The sequence below is a fragment of the Apodemus sylvaticus genome, chromosome 13 (assembly GCF_947179515.1).
Source record: "Apodemus sylvaticus chromosome 13, mApoSyl1.1, whole genome shotgun sequence".
In the NCBI taxonomy this organism is placed as follows: Eukaryota; Metazoa; Chordata; class Mammalia; order Rodentia; family Muridae; genus Apodemus; species Apodemus sylvaticus.
Window position 1 is genome coordinate 63,550,729 of NC_067484.1, and position 14,794 is coordinate 63,565,522.

At 44.9% G+C, this 14,794-nt stretch overlaps 1 non-coding gene across 1 annotated transcript; it reads left to right on the forward strand.

Moving 5' to 3' along the window:
* The first annotated feature begins 13,407 nt into the window (after positions 1-13,407).
* LOC127664306 (U6 spliceosomal RNA) lies at positions 13,408-13,514 on the forward strand. Its single transcript, XR_007973154.1, has one exon. It is a non-coding gene; the product is annotated as a U6 spliceosomal RNA (small nuclear RNA).
* Positions 13,515-14,794: the final 1,280 nt, after the last annotated feature.

Genomic DNA, 14,794 nt, shown 5'->3' on the forward strand with positions numbered 1-14,794 from the left:
GATGAGAAAGGTTATTCTAGAGACTTGGAGAATTTGTATCCCACATACAGGAAGACCCCACCTGTTGTAGAATTGGAATCCTATAAGAAATCAAAGGTAGACTGTGAAAATAATGAGTATATTAGACAGGGGTGGGTTCTCTCTCTCTCTCTCTCTCTCTTTATGGAAAAGTTGAGCAATGTATGCAATCAGCAATCTAGATCATGCAGGATCAGATGGGTTACTGGAAAGACTTCAGTATTTAAAACTAGGTATGCCTGTGTATGTCTGCAATCTCAGCACTTGGCAGGCAGAAGGATTCTAAATTTCAGAACAATCTGAGACACATAGGGGAGACCGTATCTCTGTTGGGGAGGAGCTTCAGGATTTACCCTAAGACCTAGTTCTGAGCATAAAGACAACACAAGCTGGCTTCCTTTAGCTGCCTTACTGTGAACCAGCCAAAGAGGGTCACGGCAGAATCCTGAGACCCTATTACAAGTGGGGAGAAGTGGGTGGGCATGCTTGAAAGGAAAAGCTAACAGGATTTATGATGGTTGAAGTATGATTTTAAAGTTTTGTGTCCAAGGAGTTATCATGATTGATAAGACACCAGAATGGAGGAGGATGGCTGGCCAAAGGTGGCTTTCATGATAAATAGTGGGTCAGTCTTTGACCTAAGTTGTGTCTGTTAGAAGTCTGAATGGAGCACTCGTGTCAGCAGTTAGATATACAACACCATGAGTTCCAGAGAGAGAAGTCTGCTGTGAAAGTGTGTGAGCCTGTTAACGACACCAAGGAGAGCATTGAGATGGCTAACAGATTGCAGATGGAAGGGGGGAGGACAAAGGGAGAGCCAGGGATGAGGGAGATCCTGGGATGAGGGAGAACCTGGGATGGGGGAGAGCCTGGGATGGGGGGAGAGCCTGGGATGGGGGAGAGCCTGGGATGAGGGAGAGCCTGGGATGGGGGAGAGTCTGGGATGGGGGGAGAGCCTGGGATGAGGAGAGCCTGGGATGGGGGAGAGCCTGGGATGGGGGAGAGTCTGGGATGGGGGGAGAGCCTGGGATGAGGAGAGCCTGGGATGGGGGAGAGCCTGGGATGGGGGAGAGTCTGGGATGGGGGGAGAGCCTGGGATGGGGGAGAGCCTGGGATGGGGGAGAGCCTGGGATGGGGGAGAGTCTGGGATGAGGGAGAGCCTGGGATGGGGGAGAGCCTGGGATGAGGGAGAGCCTGGGATGAGGGAGAGCCTGGGATGGGGGAGAGCCTGGGATGGGGGAGAGCCTGGGATGGGGGAGAGCCTGGGATGGGGGAGAGCCTGAGATGCAGGAGAGCCAGGGATGCAGGAGAGCCAGGGATGAGGGAGAGCCTGGGATGGGGGAGAGCCTGGGATGGGGGAGAGCCTGGGATGGGGGAGAGTCTGGGATGAGGGAGAGCCTGGGATGGGGGAGAGCCTGGGATGGGGGAGAGCCTGGGATGGGGGAGAGTCTGGGATGAGGGAGAGCCTGGGATGGGGGAGAGCCTGGGATGAGGGAGAGCCTGGGATGAGGGAGAGCCTGGGATGGGGGAGAGCCTGGGATGGGGGAGAGCCTGGGATGGGGGAGAGCCTGGGATGGGGGAGAGCCTGAGATGCAGGAGAGCCAGGGATGCAGGAGAGCCAGGGATGAGGGAGAGCCTGGGATGGGGGAGAGCCTGGGATGGGGGAGAGCCTAGGATGGGGCAGAGCCAAGGATGCAGGAGAGCCAGGGATACAGGAGAGCCAGGGATGCTATACTCAGCACAGCTTGGAGAGAAAGGGAGAGACCAACAGGAGACTGTAAAGGCAGAATCAGAGACAAAGGAGAGAAATAGGAGAACATGCCATCACAAGCAAACCAGAGGCCAGGCTAGGTGGCCTATACCTTTAATCCCAGTACTTGGGAGGGAAAGGTGAGTTGATCTCTGTGAGTTCAAGGCCAGCTTGTTCTACATACTGAGTTATAGGCCATCCAGGACTACATAATGAGACTCTGTCTAAAAGGGAAAATAATAACAATAGTGAGCATGCTAGAAGACGGCTCAGCTCTTGCAGCGATCCTGGGTTCAGTTCCCAGGACCCACAGGGCTCACAATCAATTCTGCTTCCAAGGGGATCTCATGCCTTCTTATGACTCCTTGGACACCAAAGACACACATACATATATGCAGGGAAAACACACTTACACATGATTGTGTGGTAGCGTGAGGAAGCTTCCATCATCCTTTTAAAGGGAGGTCTGCCAGAATTGGTGTGAAAGCTCCCCCAGCACTCTCAGCTGTGTGGATCCAGATCAGACTAAGTGGTTAGACTGAGCCATAACTCTCACGGAGTGTGACAAAATGAGGGAAGGACCGTGTCCTTGAATACACGTGCAAAGGAATAGTTATAACTACTGCCCAAACGTAATCACTCATCTTTCCATAGTGTGCATTTTTACTATCCAGACACTCTTGCGCAAGAGAACCAAAAGCACGCTGCTGAGTGCTTTTGACCACGCTACAAACTAGGCAAAGTTGGCACGGATCCGTAGGCCAGCATAGGTCTACAGACTTCTCCTTGTCTCTTCCGCAAGTGAGATTCTCATATTTAACATCTCCCAAGAGATGTTGTAACTCCACAGAGACTGGCTTCCCAATATTTACTAACCAAAACACAGAAATGCTTCTCAGATAGCTTAATCAAATTCCCCATGCCCTAACTTAAGTATTTCCTCTTTGAATTCCTGATAAGAATAAAGAGCAATTTGCCAAGTTTTTAACGTGCTTTTATGTTAGTGACTAATATGATATGCACATAAACACCTCAGGACCAGATATACAACAGTGGCCACGCTCTTTTTTCTCCCTACCTTTACAGTCACGTGGTTTCAATGTGTTATAATAAAGGCTATGCTTGAATGTCTTGCGACACAGAACAGAGACAATAAAACATCTGAGGATGAGAAATGTGCATGAATAATTTCAGAAGGAGGAGAGACAGAAGATGAGGAGACATTTGAGGGATGTGTTCCCAGCAGTGAGGACGCATGTGAAAGCCTGCTAGAGAGAGGAGTGTGCAAGGAGGTGATAATTCTTAGAGTACAAGAGGCAAAGAACCAACATGGGACTTCAGAGGCCAGCAAGGGAACGTTAGGAAGGCTCAGCCAGTCTAAGAACGAAGGTGTCACTTCAAAGGCACTAGCACCTTCAGCTTGTGCCTTGTAAGGTTCACTCTGGCTCCTGGCATAGATAAAGAATTGGAAGAAGGCAGCACACTAGAGGTTGAAAATGAGTTAAAAGTTAGGGGCAGTCACTGGGGGGAGACAATAGCATCCTGAAGTAGGCATGGACTGTGGAGATAAATGGATGGTCTCAAAGATGGTTGGGATAGTTGAACTGATAGGTCTTTGTGGTTTACTGGTTTGAAAAGGTCAAGGAAAGGCAGATATCTACAGGGATGTAATCAGAGGCATCACTGGTAGTGAGAGTGGGGGTATTTGATCTGAAGTGCTGTGACATATCCAGAGGAATATTCTGGATTTGGTTTTTCGAGACAGGGTTTCTCTGTATAGCCCTGGCTGTCCTGGAACTCACTCTGTAGACCAGGCTGGCCTCGAACTCAGAAATCTGCCTGCCTCTGCCTCCCAGAGTGCTGGGATTACAGGCGTGCACCACCACCGCCCGGCCAGAGGAATATTCTAAAAGGCAGTTACACATAGAATCTTATACTCAGAGTCAGGGAACGCACATTTAATAAATAAGTATATAATAATAAGTATATGGTTACAGAGCTTTGGGGCTGGAGCACACAAGCCACCAGCCGCCCAGCATGAAGGAAGAAAGGGCTAAGTCAGAGCTTTGAAGAACATCAGCATGTGAAGGAAAGGCAGACAGAGGGCCTTCCAGGAGCTAAGACCAACCAGGGAGGTTGGAGGCAGAAGTCAGGAGAATTCAACACGACTGAGGTGCAGTAAGCGAGTAGTCAATACTGTCCAATATTGCCAAACACCAGGAGGTCCTGGGGACGCCTTGGATCTAAGCATGGCAGCCGTGAAGCTGGAGACCAGACCACAGTGAACTGAGGAGTGGACAGGAATTGGAAATGTTTTTAGAAGATGAATGAATGAATTTTTAGGAAGTCCCTGGTACCTGCATGCGACGGGGAGAACACAGGAAGCTGGGAGCAAATCTTCACGTGAATAATCCAAGTGATACACTGGTCCATTTGCACATGAATTTTCAGGATAATGACTTCAACTCCATCTTGTTTGAGGGCACTGCCTCCGCCAGTGACAGGCGTTCTAACTCATCACAAGCTTCCTTTCTTGAAGCAAAATTACATCTCTTTAATGAGGCTCTGCAAGTCTATCAGCCTCTAATTATTTTTGTGACTGTCCTCCGAATGGATCCCAAACTCTTTGAGTTTCTCTTTAATCACTGAAGCATCAGGAAATATAAACCTGGCAACACGAAATACAGTAGGGACTAATCTAGTAAGTGACAGGAACTGACTAGCTAAACAAAGAAACAACTGCTCCCCCAAAAAGGGATGCATCTAAAGGCTATGAGGGAGCACTCACAAACAAAAAACACGGGGCAGGAAGGGCAGGAACCAGAACAATCGCGCATCTTCATGGCTAGAAATGAAGAAAAACAGTTCCTTGAAGGTGCAGCTACTGGGGTACAGCCTGCTGGTGGCCTCAAGATAACCTTAGGCCAGTAGAAGAAAGGTGCCCTAATTGGCAATACCATGACAGGTGGAGTAGATTTCCACCAAGGTATAGATGCCTAAAGGGGAAACATAGGCTGGGCATTCTCCAGAGCCCATAGGAGGCTCAGGTAATGCGGGTAAGATTTAAGAGTATTTGTCTAGCTGCATGCAAGGCCTCATGCGGGGCCTTAAAGAAGAGAAAACTCAGATGACTTCCCTCTGGTGTACGTTCTCTGCTGCTGACAATCCTTCTGTGACTTATCTCTGTCTGTGTCTTCATTCTCTCTCTCTTTCCTGGGCTTAAACATGAGGCAATTCTTCACACACTGGGAAGAGAGCACATTGTTGTTGTTTCCCTGACCAATCTTCCTTCTCCATCTGAATTAAAGTTCAACTCCCAGAATTCATCCTGAGGCATTGATGGATGGGGCATCCACAGTGGGTAGCTCTCTTACCTGCAGCATCCGACTATTACAGACAGCTGGAATGGAAAATTCAGACCCCTGAGTATGTTCTGAGTCTAATGGTTCCATTTGGCTGGATCCCCAGACAGAGGAACTGGAGAGCGATCAAATACCCACTCCTTTTTGTGCACTGGGAACATGCAGGCAGCTGAGAACCTTAATGCCCTTATAGTTAAATAACTTCACAAACGTCATTGCTACCCCAGACTAGACTTTTCCCTTATGCATCTCAGCCAACATTAAATTGTATGCGAAAAGAACTGTGGAGAGCTTTTTTCTCTTTTTAACTTGCTTGGGGAGAAACTATTTGAAAATTTGTAGGTAAATAAGAGTCTTTTTAAAACAGGCATGTGTTGCTTTGCAAAACGTGTGTTTACGGAAAGACATGGGCAAATTATTCAGAGATTTTTGTTGTTAAATTAATCTGTATTTATTTTCCCATGCTCTCATAAGTGAGAAATGTGATCATTGCCACCTAAGTTTTAGTCTTTGCAACAATGTATCAGCAAAGTCCTCTGATGTTGCAGGCCGCCAGTCTGAATTCAAACCCAGTGTCACATCTTAATGACTTTATTCCCTTGCACACATGGGTTTTAGGAACCCATTTTCCATCTTTGTAAAAGGTGGCTTATGTCTGATCAAGTAGCAAGCTTAGCAGAAACTAAACACGCCAAATATGACTAGCTTGGAGAACGAAGGAAACTCCCTCAGTGTGATGTCTGCTGAATGAATGCCATTTTTCACACTATCATAAAGTTGACAAATCAAGAACTGCACCATTTCAAACTGAGGGCCCGGTTTTGTTTGATCTGAGGATTAATTACATTAATTAATTAATGTGCCTCATAAAATAGGCAAATAGTAGCATTGATACTCCAAGGAATTTGCTTAGAGAATAGATTTCCAGAAAAATATCCACATGTGTACAGGATAGCTGTGAGTTGTTCTAAAAATATTAGTTCAGAAGTCTTGGGTAGAAATGTTGGGTCACAATGTTGTTCAAAATTCACAACTGTCATATGCCAGGCTGGTTGATACCCATGGGAGAGAAAGGAGAAGTGGATGGGGCTAGGGGGAAAAGGAGCAGCAGGGGAGGACTGGGAGGAGAAGAAGGAAGGGAAACTACATAGGAATGTACATTCATTCATTCATTCATTCATTCATTCATTCGTTTTTAGAAATCAGCAGTTTCCAGAACAGTTCATCATTCCCAAAACAAACTCCACTCTCACTACTGAGCGTCCACCGTTCCCTACTCTGCACAGCTCTGTGACCACTAGCTACTGTCTGTCTGTATGACTGTGTCAACAGAGCATGGGCTATGTTCTCTTTTGTGTCAGCCTTATTGCTGTCAGCATGTTGTTGTTCCCAAATTTATCCACAGTGTAGAATAAACCAATACTTCACTCCTTTTTAAGGGTGAATGGCCGGGTGGGTGGTGGTGGCAGCGGGGGTGGCAGCGCACGCCTGTGATCCCAGCACTCTGGGAGGCAGAGGCAGGCGGATTTCTGAGTTCGAGGCCAGCCTGGTCTACAGAGTGAGTTCCAGGACAGCCAGGGCTATACAGAGAAACCCTGTCTCAAAAAAAAAAAAAAATCTAAAAAACAAAAAACAAAAACAAACAAAAGGGGGTGAATGGTGCTCTGCTCTATGGCTATGATATAATGTGTTGGGCTCAGTGGATACATGTTTTAGCAGATTCCTCTTTCTGGCTATTATGGTACTACTGTTATAAACTTTCCTGTTTATATTTTCATGTAAGCATGTTGAATCCTTTTAAAAAGTAAGAGCTTTTAAAAACATGTTTTCCATAGAACAGTATAAGTTTATTAATGTTTTTCAAGTAAAGTAAAAAGCACAAAGATATAATAAAGCCAATGGCCTACTGCACAATATTTATTTGTTTTTTGTTTGTTTATTTGTTTGTTTGTTTTTTGAGACAGGGTTTCTCTGTGTAGCCCTGACTGTCCTGGAACTCACTTTTAGACCAGGCTGGCCTCAAACTCAGAAATCCACCTGCCTCTGCCTTCCGAGTGCTGGGATTAAAAGCATGCGCCACCACCTCCAGCTGCACAATATTTAAATATCAGTATTAGAAGAGACTTGCCCTATCCAGACTAAAACGTTGTAGTGATATAACCTATAGCCCATTCCCTTCTGAGCATCTAAAATAACTACTTGGTGGAGATGAAGAAGTTATCCCTGTTACACGAGTAACTTTAAGATAATGTCCTAAGAGACTTGCGTGCTGTACACAGCTCAGGTGCACTTGCTCTCTTAGAGAATCATGGAACACATTTATCCATTTCCCTTTTGCTGAGCTGTTGGTTGTTTCTTGGGTTTTGTTGATATAGGCAATGATTCAGAAATTAGATTTTCTTATTGAAGGCACATCTAGCTATGTCAATGTCACTTTATGGCTGGAGGATCCATCTAGACGCTACCAGAGACTGGTGAAGAATTTGGATAGGGCATTGTGAAAAGCTTTTTTTTTTTTTAAACTCACACTTCACGTTGTGTTGTGTCTCTGAAAGAGACGATCCTAATTCTAGCACCTGTGCATAAGCCTTAGCTGTAAATAAGATCACTACAAATGATCAGGCTACAAGGATCGAGTCCTTAATCAGAGGAGAGAGGTGGACACGAAGGCGTGCGCAGAGGCATGCGCAGAGGCCAGAGGCATGCGCAGAGGCCAGAGGCATGCGCAGAGGCGTGCGCAGAGGCAAGGGCAGGAGCTGGCATGCTGCCCTCCAAACTGAGGAACAACAGAGATTTCCAGCAGACTGGATCAGAACCCAGAGAGAAGCCTGTGGCAGGCTCTCCTTCAGGAGAAACCAATGCAGCCAACAGGGTGATGTCAGACTTCTGGGCTCCGGAACTATGAAACAGTTTCTGCTGTTAGTACCACCCACTGTATGGCAGGCGCACTGTTACCGAAGCCCTAGCAAACTAATTAACAAGCATTGCCATGAGTCCTCTTGGCATCCAAACGACAGGAAGTCAGTGGGTACTGTAACTCAAATATGTCTGACACCATCCCCCCCTCCAACCCCTGCCTTTGTCATGTGGAGAGACTTCTTTGTGCTGTGTGTTTGATTTCTTGGCTGCTTGTTTTCTCCACAATTCTATGTACTGAGCCCTCCTGTTCTCTTTCATCTTGAAACATTTGCAGTTCTTTTGAGACTCAGTACTCTACACTCTAACTTACAACAGTCACCCCGACAGCAGGATATGGGAGATTATTCCCCCCCACACACTTTAGGGGTGCTTGCTTCTGGAGAGAAAGTACTAGAGGTAAGTGATATTCCCTAACTAATATATATATATTATATACACGTATATTTATATTTATATATAAATACACGTATATTTATTATTCCAAGGTGCCTCCAGTTCAAGCAGCCACCACTGGAAAAACTCACTTGTAGAAAGTATGGTGGGAGAGACTCCTTTTCCTACCCCAAACACCTAATACGTTGATCCACTGAGCAAGATACTTCTAGGCCATGATGTAACTTCCACACTTGAAAACCAAGTGGAAAAATCCACTAAGGAAAGAGTAGAGGGAAGCTCCCGCCCTCCGGAACCCGAGTAACGGAACTGAAGCAGGAGAGCATCGTCATTACTTCGAACAGCAATTGGAAAGGAGAAAGGTGGAGCATGGGACGCTACACAGCGGACAGCGCTCGACAATAAGCTGACGATCCTTGCAGTGGCTTGCACAGACGGTTAAGAGCACTGACTGCTCTTCTGAAGGTCCTGAGTTCAAATCCCAGCAACCACATGGTGGCTCACAACCATCGATAATGAGGTTCTGGTGCATCTGAAGACAGCTAGTGTCCTTAGATATAATACTAAATAAATCTTTTAAAAAAAGAAAAGAAAAGAAAAAAATGTAATGTATGTAGGTAAAAATACGTGCTTTTTCCACAGTCATAGTTAACTGCTGGGGGTGATAAACAGCAGAAAATATAGGCGTGACTACAGAAGCCCTGAAATGTGAAAGACTCTGAGACCATGTAGGTAAGGGCCCAAGAGCGGCTCTATTGTCCCACTTAGACCTGCCAACGTTAGAGGAGTCTGTGGACATTATCACCAATAACATCAAGAATATCATCAGTCTATTACCGCCATTTTCAAGAGGAAACAGCACTGTTTAGTCAGGGAGCAAGTTCTCACTTCGGAGTCCATCCCACTGCAGAGCCTGGAATCTTAAAATCTTCACACACACACACACACACACGCACACGCACACGCACACGCACACGCACACACACAAACCCTTTCTCTGTGTATAACATACTAAAACTGCTGTGATGCTGTCATAGCGAAAGAACAACGGCTTCAGCTCTACAGCTAGAAACCTCTTTAAAAGAGCAAACAGCTAGAAGGATCAGATGCCCACTTGAACCTCAAAGATTACATTTGGCTTGTAGGACAGCTAAGCTCTTCCCCAAAGTTCCAGGAGGAGGGGTAAAATGGCAGCATTTAGCTTTTGTGACTGAACCGTGGGGGCCTTGGAACCCTTCCACCCACTTGAAAAAACGGTCGCCCATCTGACATTAATAGAAAACGACCATTAAAAAGCTTTATGGCATTCTGTTCTCCTGCTTCTGGTCCCTGTTTGCCTTTGTTGCTGCTGGCATTTTATTAATTATGGATGCGCGTAGGTGCGGCTGTTCCCGCGTTTCCTCTGTAGTGCCGCTCGCTCACTCTCCCCGCGCCTGCCTCGCATCCTTCCTCTGAGCATAGGACCACGCGGCCCAGACCCCACATCAGTGTAATTAGCGCGCGGCACACAGCTCGAGTGTCAGGACTGCTTCCACTCACTGCCAACCTTCTGCCAGCCCCTGTCATTCACGCGGAAAAAGTCTGCCAGGCGGCAGCAAGGCCAGCAGCGCAGGTCTCCACAGCAGGGAGGGGACGCTCAAGGTGCAAACACTGGAAACGGTCCTCTGCTGCCAGCCTAGATACAGGGACAGCATTGGGGTGTGACAGCTGCCTCACACACTGTCTGATCACAAAGTCAAACAATGCAAAAAGGCTGGATGGTCATTTCCGCCCTTAAGACTGGAGACGAGACTTGAAGAAGGGGACAGATAGAAAGTTGGTGGAAGTTTCCCTATGTCCCTGTAACTGGCACTAGACAAGGTGGTATTGCAGAATATTGGCTGTTGTATATTATTGAGAAATCATTTACTTATTTAAATCACACATTTTTGAGACAAGATATTATATATCTCAGGCTGCCCTCAAACAAGTTGTATAGTTGTTTGGGTTGAGGGTGACTTTGAACTTATGAATTTCTTGTTTCCACCTCCCCAGTGCTGGGATTGCAGACATGTATGATCACAACCAATTTATGCTGTGGTAGAGATCAAACCCAGGACTTCATGCATGCTAGACAAACATTCTATCACCTGAGCTATATCCCTACCTCAGCACTTTATTATTAAAAACAAAACAAAACAAAACCAGGACCTGCATTACTTTAAAGCATACATTATGCATCTGTATTTTATACCACCAAATCCACAATTTCATGTATATGAAATAACGAGTGTAGCTATGATCATGAAGCCAACTGTATTTTAAAGAGAAAATTATAGTTAAATTCTGTACCAATGACTCAGATAAAGAAACACACACGTGACAGGGATTTGGAAGGACTGCAAGAGAACCAGGGACCTTCACTGTTGGAGTCTTGGGACTTTTAGTCTAAGGTATTCATGAAAGTAGAGTTTCCCCCTCCAAAGTTACAATGGCTTCATTTTTTCCAGAAAGGCTGCTTCTTGGCTGCTGAGAGCTACATATAGAAACCAGACTAAGATCCTCAGGGTCCTATGGGAGCAGGGACCTGGCTTTATTTACCCCCCTGCACCCTGGACAGGAGATCCTTAAATTTTTTTGTTCAGAAATCATAACTGTAGTTCATATCCTCTTCTTCTTCTTTCAGAAGATGAACCTGGGCCCACAATGTCAATAGACACATCCAAAATGTCAATAGCAGTGCCAGACCCCACACCTCCCAGTTCCCATCTCGCTGTAGTTTTCCTGTCTATTTTCTAACCTGGAAATCATCGCACCGTTTCTTCTGTCTCTCATGACATCCCCTACAAAGAGCCAGTAGTTTGAAATTCCAGAAATGGAAAAAAAGACTTGCGAAGAAAATGAAAGCGCAGAACATATCATTTGCCTCAGGACCTCCTTTGTAATGCACCTGCCCAACCTTACCACAAACACCAGTGGAAGGGCCATTCTGAACAGCAAAGGAGCTAGACCATAGGCAGTGACCACTGAGCAGATATCTGTGTCCCTTGTCAGTGACCACACAGGGCAAAAGGATGTACGCATAGACTGAATTTCCTTGGTATGTTTTACCTTGTTCCTTTCTGGGTGTTTATGAGACACTCAAAGTTTACAGAGGAGGCCCCGTTAATGCTCTATCTCTGGGGTTAATATTTAATTAGACAGTTTAAAATGTGTACCATTACTAGGGAGACTGCCTCGGTGCTAGTCTCTTCCCTCTGGGATTCGGGGTTTAGACATAGAATTGTGAGCCCTTCATAGTTCCCATGGAAACCTCACCACTGATGACTCTAGGACAAGCACATGGGTCAGCAAAAGCACAATGAATACCCCAGTGGAGGATTCTGAGAGCACTCTTGAGTCTTCTCCTCCAAGAGTTCAGCCAAAGGCCATCTGACAGTGGGCAATGTCACAGATGTCACTCTCCCAATGGCGGCCTATCAATTCTGGACCACTTTTTCTGAAAAGTCTCTCTTTTTAAAAAGATCTTAGCTAGCATCCGTTGAGCAATCATTAGATATACTTTTATAAGTCTATCTGATGAGAAATTGTATGACTGGACAAAATTTCTATTGGAAATATAAACTTGACCCTGCATATATTTTGCTTCGTGATTTTTTTCAGTAAGCTATGTGCAATTTTTAAGAATGATGTATAAAATGTTTAACTTACATTCCTCTCTTTCTTGAAATCCACCCTTAATGTGGTTCATCATCCAGCCTCTTTCAGAAGTTGATACTCATTGAATTCATTTTCATTCCTAAATCTATCCTGTTCCCAAATATGAGAAGCTTGTTGTTCAGTTTTCTGAATTGTTGACAAACACTGAGCAGGAGAAATGGGGACAGAGCCCTTAAACAGCAGGCATGTTTGGATGCTGCTGGGACTTTGCATGCCATGTCTGTCCTTCTAACCCACCTGATGTCAACATATGGGCAGCTCTGTGCTTGAGGTCAGCACTCCCCTCTAGAGACCCCAACTCCATGTCTGCTAGCTGCTAGTCTATCCTACCTTCCTTCATAAACAAAGAACAGCCTGAGAACTTGTTAAGAACTCAAGTTTCATGTAGCAGTTATTGACGGATGGACAGAATTCCATGGATAATGCTCCGTTTCCCAAAGGAAAATTCAGTCAAGGAACAGTCTCCAGGAAGGCTAAATGCCAGCGACACTGATAGTGTGTGACCAAGGGTGCTCTCCACCCTCTGCTCTTCTGCTGGGTCTGACTGCTCATTCTTTCCGTCAGGCTCTGTAGTGTTAAGTCTCAAGGAAAATCTCTGCACCCAAGTCTGGGCCTCAGTCACCAGGGACAAGGTCAAGCTACAGGCAGCAAGGAGGTAAGAAGATAACTTCTGATTTGATTTCACAGCATCCTTATAGGTAGGGAAATGTTGCTTTCAAAACTCCCCCACACTTAAGTTCTCACTGAGCAAATAGAGAAAGCAGCCAGGCACTTTAGCTCCAGCACTCTGGAGTCAGAGGAGGGTGGATCTCTGAGTTCGAAGACAGCCTGGTCTACAGAGCAAGTTCCAGGACAGCCAGGACTATACAGATAAACCCTGTCCCCTCCCCCCCCCAAAAAAAAATTAGAGAAAGCTTGAGATATAGGTAGCTGAAGAGAGACTTGTTTACTTGAACATTATTTTTTAGATCTTTAAATTTTATTTTATGTATATGAGTGTTTTATATGCATGTTTGTCTGTGTACAACGTGTGTGACTTCTGCCCAAAATGGTTAGAAGTGGGCCTTGTGTCACCTAAGACTGGAATTATGGGTGGTTGTGAGCTGGGAATCAAACCCAGATCTGCAAGAACAATGTGCTCTTAACTGTTAAGCAGTCTCTCCAGCCCCTCTTGGGCATATTGTAATGTCAAGAGAGTCATACTGTATGCCACTCAATGTCTCCTTATCCCCTCAATGTTACAAAATTATGTGAAAACAACTATTTGTGCTCGCTTTGGCAGCACATACACTAAAATTGGAACGACACAGAGAAGATTAGCATGACCCCTGCCCAAGGATGGCGTGCAAATTTGTGAAGCGTTCCATATTTTTTGGTGTGCATGAAGACAATGTACTCATATATACTCATATACATAAAATAAGTCAAAATAAATCTTTAAAAAAAGAAAACAATTATTTTCAATAGTATTGTTTATTAATTGTCTTTGTCTTCCTAGGATCCCTGTCTACTTGAGGCCAGAGTTGATGCCTTTGTCCTGCTAGCACAAGCAAAGCCTATCTCATATTAACAACCATCCCTGGTTATATCAGTGATTAAATGCACCGTGATTCACGTGATGTTTTCATATGGTTGCTTGTGACTTGTTTCTAACTGCTTAAGATTGTCATTCATACCGTGGTAAACCTTGAATACTTAAGACATCAAAGTTTCCCCCCTCCCCCGTGATCCTTCATCTATGTTTCTGTTAGCCATGTAATAAACTTTGGCAAGCTGTTTCAGGTGGAAGGGGGTAGAGTAAATAACTCCAGACACATCACTTCCTCCATTGACTGGGCAAATTACAAAGAACATCGACCAACTGGGCTGTACAAACCACATACAGAAACCTAAATTTGCTGTTTTTGTTGGATATTTCCTTGATATTTCCTTGACGTTTATTCTATCATTTTTTTTTGAGACAATTTTTTTCTGTGTAGCCCTGGCTGTGTTGGAACTCCCTCTGTAGACTAGGCAAGCCTTGAAATCAGAGATCTGCTTGCCTTCCAAGTGCTGGGATTAAAGGTGTGCACCACCATGCCCAGCTAAGGAATACACTTTTATTCCTTCTTCTGATCACAGCGTCTCATTTATTTGCTTCCTGACATCATCTGATTTCCAACTGGCTTCAAAATACTGTGCCAATGAGTTCACAATAATTCAATAACAAAGTTATTTTTTGCTTTGAATGTTAAAAAAAATACTTTACACGCGATTTCCATAGTGTCATTCTCGTGAACCTCCTGCCTCTGCCTCCTTCAGCAAATCCTACCGGTGTGTGCCACCACTACTGGCATCATAGTGTCTGTCATTCTCTAAGCTGACTACTATTGGATTTTTTTTTTATTAAAGAAAGAAATGAGAACTGTGAGAGTTCAGTAATTTGCCCAAAATTACATAAAGTACAGAATAAAATACAAACGCATTTTATAGATGAAACTGTTTTTACTGAGAATTAAACATTAAACTGTTGGGATTGTAGCTCGTTTGGTTAGAGGACTTGCCTGGCATGCACAAGGCCCTGACCTCGGTACCCAGCTCCAGGTATGATTCTCATGAATAAAATCCTAGGATTTAGAAGGTAGAGTCAAAAGGAATAGAGGTTAAAAGCTAT